Below are 6,798 nucleotides of genomic sequence, written 5' to 3'. Positions count from 1 at the left end.
ATCTGCGAAATTACCCCTATATATACAGCAAAAATATTAAAAAAAAAAAAATTAAAACCACCTGCGAAAGTACAAAAACCTAAAGCACAGTTGTGCTTTAGGTGCTTGTACTTTCGCAGATGAGAAGCTCATTTCGCAGATGGGGCATCTCCATCTGCGAAATCGTTGGCTATTTTTATAATTTCGATTTTTTTTTACTATTTTTGTAATGTCATTAGTGTAAATGACTATTTTTGTAAATATCTCTATATCAAATGGTTTACATCATAAATTTTATTTCAACGAATCAAGAAAAAAAAGTAAACTAAGAATTTATTCCACAAAAATACTAAATTAAACTACGAATTATTTCAACTAAATCATTTCATTTTTACTCCGCTGCGTGCAAATCTCACATAGTGTAATTTAAAATCTCATGAAATTCATCTAAATGCATAAACTTAAATCAAACAAACCCATACAAATTGATAACCTCATAACCTCTTTATCATATAGATGGAATGATCAATTTATTCAATATTGAATAACAATGGAAAAAAAACATACATATAAGATATTAAATAAAAAAAAACATATAAGATATTAAATAAACATACATCAGAAACGGAACAAATGTTAAAAAATCTATTTTTCAAAACCGGCCAAGCACTTTCAAGAAACCAACATTAAAATTTGAACACCTATCTTCTCGCTCCATTATTTTTGCCAACAACCCTGCAAGAATTTTTTACATGAATAATGCTAACACTCATCACAAAACAACTGAAAATAAAAAGTTCATTAAACAATTATGAGTATCAATAATTTGTTTTCTGGGATTCAGAAAGACGAAAAAAAACAGAAGAGTTACCTTGATAAAAGATCTAGAAAAATTATTTACAAACAAACATATATTTAGAAAACAGTACTGGCATCCAATGAACAAACCATATATATAGAAATATATTCGAAAACCATATGAATATTAAAACACTTAAATCGGACAACATAAATTAAGAAGCTTAGGGGGAGAATGCGAAAACGTGAATATTGCTTAGAAACGTTTGCCAGTTACGGGTCGTTGTCGCAGATCATTGTAGCAAAAAAGAACATACGGGATGAAAAAGGAATAGCTAGAGAAATGATCGAGAATGAATTATATGGAGATGAGATATGGGTTTTCTAGTAGTGTATGTGAAGAGAGGGAAAGATATTTTACCTTTATGGGTTGAGAGGTGCAAGAAGACACGTTGGCAATCCTTGTGATTGTGTTTGTTTGGATTATATACAAAATTGCATCCGTTAGATCAATTTTATGTTTACTAAGTTACTTTTAGCCAATGGATCACAGGGTTCTATATACTTGGCAATCTGTGTGAAATAAGGAGTTAGACATATGGAAGTGTATAATATGGTTGTGCATATAAGGATAGTACCTCTTAGTCTTAAATTTAAGACTTTGTGCATAAAAGGTTTGTACAAATATCCACTCTTTATAATATATATATATATATATATATATATATATATATATATATATATATATATATATATATAAAAGATCAAGTTGTCTTACTGTTAGTAGGACTCATTCACGAAGCCGATCTATAAGGGGGTATAAGGTTGTTGTCTATTAAATGACAGCTTAATAGGTGTCCACTCTCACCCACCACTTCCTTGACTGGTGGAGGGTCATTAGCTGAACGGGCAGGACAATGACTTTAATTCTCATTAAAAGTAATGATTATTAGAAAGTAACTAAATGTTTTTATAAATTCTCAATCTTAGTTACTTTAGGAAAATGTGAAATTGATGCTAACCCATGAAATTAACAGTTTGTACCTTACCAAGTCGTTGGTGGAGCGTGTGTGGTTAACCGGCACACTAACTTGTATTAGTAAGGAAGGCAAAGGGTAACTTAATGTTTATCATAGACCGGTGGAGTGCGTGTGGTTAACCGGCACACCATTTAGGTGATAATGTTAAGGGTACCAAGTTAATTTGCATGGTTATTCACACCTTGTTTTGTGATCCTCGGCATCTCAGTCACAAAACCTGAAGGGCACAATCGAGATTGAAACATGTCATTGAAAAGTTCAATGAATCTCAAAAGAATCTAGGAGTTTCAAAACCAATTAAACCCTAATAATTTATTTTGTTTTTCATGGTGGAAATTGGTGAATCGTCATTCATCTACCTTCAAATATTTTATAGCCTGGATTTCGGCATCCGTCTTCCAAGTTATAAATTATTGTGTTGGGTCCTAGCCTTAATATTACATTTGGGTGTTTTATTAAGGATTCAATATCTAATCTAAACTTGTCATTATTCTTTTTCAGATGTCTTCCAACAATTCTTCTGGCTCAAACCCTACTGGCTCCTTCTCTCTCATGAACCTTTGTGGGAGAGTCATCTTCGATGGTTCCAACTTCAATTATTGGATTAGGAACATCAGGATGGTCACGCGCTATGAGGACAAGGAATATGTCTTCGACAAGGAGCTTAAGGAACTTGATGAGTTGTCTGCTACTCTAGAGGAGATCGCTGAATTCCAGACACATGAGAGAGATGTTACTAAGGTGGCATGTATCATGTTGGCTATGATGACATCCGAGCTCCAAAAGTCCTATGAGGACTATTACCCTTTTGAGATGCACCAAGACTTGATGGACAGATACCATCAAAGTGCTCGTCAAGAGCGGTATGAAATCATCTCCTCCATGATAATAACCCATATGAAGGATGGTGAACCCATCATGGGACACATGTTGAAAATGCAAAGATTCATGGACAGTTTGCTGAAATTAAATGTGAACTTCCTGGAGGAGTTGGCAATAGACATCATATTGCACTCCTTACCTTCTTGTTATGATCAATTCCGAATGACATATCACATGAACAAGGAAGAGGTCACACTCAGCAAACTTCAAGGTCTTTTGAAGACCACTGAAAGTGGTCTTAAAGGTAAAAAGCTTGTTACTACTCCTACTCTTAACTCCGCTCCTATCTTGAAATCGGGAAAAATAGAGGGAAGAAGAGGAAAACCTCTTCGAAGGGTACCAAGGGAAATCCTCTTGATGGCTCCTCTTCGAGTGGAACCAAAAGTTCTTCAGTCGCTCCTTCTTCTAACCCAAAGGAAGCTGAATGTTACTATTGTCAATATAAGGGGCACTAGAAGTGAAACTGCCCAAAGTACCTGCACGATGTTAAGGATGGGAAAGTGAAACCCAACCATGCAGGTATTTACAATATATTGTCTAATAACTCACCATATTCTAATTCTTGGGTCCTTGATACAGGTTGTGGTATTCACATATGTTCTGACTTGCAGGGACTAAGGGGTTGTTTGGCAGGATCAGAATTTATAGGAGTTGAATTTTTAAGAGTCCTGAATTTCAAAGAGGGTCTGAATTTTTAAGATATGAATTTTCAAATGCTGTTTAGTTGGAACCTCTTAATAGCAGTGCTAAATTATAAAATGACCATTTTACCCTTCTATGTTATTTTTGCTAAATTTAACATTTTTTTATAAAATAATCGAATCAACTTCTTGAATAATTATAAAAAAGTTACAAACACCATATAAAATCCAAATTAAATCATAAATCCAAATCAAAAATAACACTAATCATTTCTTCATTATATCCAAAGCTCATGCTTTCATTGTTTTGTGAAATCTTTTAGAACCTTCTCCATCCATAACAAATCTAATGTTAATGAACTCCTTAAGCTTGTGGGTATGAAATATCCGCCACTAATAGACACCACGTGTTCAATATATAACATTGTACTTTCATTTAGTGAATCCATAACATGCTAATATTCATATTTCATCAAGCAAAACAAAAAAGCATATGATTTCATCAGCAAAACATTATCATATTTCAGGAAAAAAAAGCAAAGCATATGATTTCATTAACAACATTATCAAATTTCAAAGATCAACATATGTCAACAACATTTCAGCACATAACAACAAGATCCGCAACAGATTTTAGCAAATGAAGAAAATCAACAGCTTATATTAACAACTAGGAACACATTATCAATAAAAAAGAACAAATCAGCAACTAGTAACAAATTCTCAGCAATATATTTCACCAAATAAACACAAAATCAGAAATCACCCCATATAATTAGAAATCAACCATTATCATAAATCAAAACTGAACCAAAACTAACCTTAAAGTAATGATTCTCTGATATTCGAATTACAAGGGAAACACACTAGATTTTTAAGCATTAAACTTGAATTACATAACAAGAGAAAAAAATATGTTACCTGCAGAAGATACTGGAGGTAAAGGCAGCACAGGTGAAGCAACCGGAGGTGGATGCAAAGTCGGCGGCGGCAGCGACGTTGCCGACCGAATGGATGCAGACGGAATCAGAGGAGGAGGAGAAAGGGATGGAAGAGAACCAACATCGATGAGGGAACCGAAGGGCTAGGCTGCCAGCAACGATGTCGGAGACGGTGATGATGTCGGAGACGACGTTACTTTCAGAGGCGGTGTTGTAGATCGGAGGAAGCGGACAATTATTGGAGATCGGTGAGGGAGAAGAAGTGGGTGAGAAAGAGGAGAAGGGGACGAGAAAGAGAGAACGTGTTTTGGGGTTAAGGTGCATAGAGCGTCTTTTATTTTTTCAGATGGAGTTTCAAATCTGATTCGGTAAGTGCATAAATTCAGATTCATACCAAAACTTAAGAGGTAAACAAACGGTCTGAATCTTAAAGATTCAGACCTACCCCTTATTAAGAGGTATTAAAATGCAAACAAACAAGCCCTAAGAAGAAGTGAGAATGTGGAGCATGGGAAGATAAACTTGATCATGGGAAATAGGAAAGCTTCACCTGTCACTAACATTGGAGTTTATTCTTTGTCGCTAAGTAGTAGGTTAGTGTTAGATTTGAATAAGTGTTGTTACTCGTCTGAAATGGCGAGGAATATTATTTGCTTTCATGGTTTGTAAAAACAAGGGTTTACCTTTTTGTTTTATCATGAATGTGGTGGTATTAATGTTTTTTATAATAATGTTTTTTTTATTTTAAAGCATTACCTTGTGATGGTGTGTATGAAATTGTGTCGGTTGTAGATAACTTAGGAAATAATGTGTTGTGTATTGATTCTTCCAATAGCTTGGATAAAGCATCATTATAGCATTATCATCTTGGACATGTAAGCAAGAAACGCATAGGCCAACTCCAAAAGGATGGAGTCTTCGAGTCATTTGACCTAAAGTCGGATGATAGTTGTGAATCTTGTTTGCTTGGGAAAATAACAAAGTCACCCTTCACTAGTACTTGTACAAGGGGTGAGGGTTTGTTGGATCTCATACATACTGAGGTGTGTGGACCCTTATGAACTGCCACAAGGGATGCTAACCGGTTCTTTGTGACTTTTACTGATGATTATAGTAGATATGGTTATGTCTACTTAATCAAGCATCAATCAGAAACCTTTGAAAAGTTCAAAGAATTTAAACATGAAGTAGACAATCAGTTGGGCAGGAACATTAAGATGCTCTGATCCGATCGAGGAGGAGTCTATCTTAATACATAGTTCCTTGACTATCTTAAGGAATGTGGGATTGTATCACAATTGACACCTCCCAGAATACCACAACTTAATGGTGTGGCTGAGAGGCGTAATCGAACCTTGTTGGACATGGTTCGTTCCATGATGAGTCGAGCTTTGCTACCAATATCATTTTAGGGGTATGCCTTAGAGATTGTCGCCCATATCCTTAATCTAATCCCTATCAAAAAGGTTGCCAAAACACCTCACGAGATGTGGACTAGAAAAGTTCCCAATTTGGACCACATCAAAATTTGGGGTTGCAAGGCTTTCGTGAGGCGCAAGACTCACGACAAGCTCGAACATCGAAGTGAGCAGTGTATTTTCATCGACTACCCACAAAAATCCTTTGGTTACCGCTTCTATAGACCCAATGATAATGTGGTCTTTGTGAAAAGAAGAGGGGTCTTTCGCAAGAGAGAGTTCATAAGCAAAGGAAACAGTGGGCGCAAATTGACCTTGAAGAAATTCAAGAGTCAAGTAGTGAAGGAACCTCAAACCCTAGAAATCAACCTGAGGAGGACACTCCTGTTGAACCAACTAACAAGTCTGTACCTCTGAGGCGTTCTACTAGAGTTAGGAATCCCCCTGAGCATTACTATGGTTTCCATATTACTTCAGAAGGTGATACATTTATCACTGATAGCACACTGGAAAATTTGGATGAACCTAACAGCTATAGGGAAGCCATGGCAGGCCCTGAGTCTGCTAAATGGAAAGAGGCTATAGACAGCGAGATTCAGTCCATGTATGACAATCAAGTTTGGAACTTGGTTGACAACATAATGGGTCGTAAGATGGTCGGGTGTAAATGGATCTTTAAGAAGAAGACCAACATGGATGGAAAAGTGCACACTTATAAGGCACAACTAGTTGCGAAGGGCTTCACTCAAACTCAGGGAGTTGATTATGATGAAACCTTCTAACCAGTGGCAAAGATTAAGTCTATTAGGGTTATGCTAGCCATTGCTGCATTTCATGATTATGAAATATGGCAAATGGATGTCAAAATTGCTTTCCTTAATGGAAAGTTGGCTGAGGAAGTTTACATGAGTCAGCCAGATGGTTTTTTCAGTGAAGAGTACCCTGATAGAGTGTGCAAGCTTGAGAAATCCATTAATGGATTGAAACAAGCATCTTGCAGCTGGAACCTTTGTTTTGATGAGTAATTCAAAGAGTTTGGCTTTTCGAGAAGTGAAGATAAGTCATGTGTGTATGTCAGAGCTAGTGGGAGTATAGTTAG

At 36.1% G+C, this 6,798-nt stretch overlaps 1 long non-coding RNA gene across 2 annotated transcripts; it reads right to left on the bottom strand.

The window, feature by feature from the left end:
• Positions 1-464: 464 nt before the first annotated feature.
• LOC145062342 (uncharacterized) lies at positions 465-1,310 on the bottom strand. 2 transcript variants are annotated; one of them, XR_013687533.1, is made up of 2 exons: positions 1,199-1,310; positions 465-714 (listed from the first exon to the last, which is right to left on the bottom strand). It is a non-coding gene; the product is annotated as an uncharacterized LOC145062342 (long non-coding RNA). The 2 variants fall into 2 exon arrangements; XR_013687534.1 differs by lacking the exon at positions 1,199-1,310 and adding an exon at positions 851-1,192.
• Between the last annotated feature and the right edge of the window lie 5,488 nt (positions 1,311-6,798).

This window comes from Lactuca serriola, chromosome 7 (assembly GCF_051521515.1).
Source record: "Lactuca serriola cultivar US96UC23 chromosome 7, Lser_US96UC23_V15, whole genome shotgun sequence".
Taxonomy (NCBI): domain Eukaryota; kingdom Viridiplantae; phylum Streptophyta; class Magnoliopsida; order Asterales; family Asteraceae; genus Lactuca; species Lactuca serriola.
The sequence above is the reverse complement of the archived record's forward strand: the minus strand, read 5'-3'. Positions and strand labels throughout refer to the sequence as shown.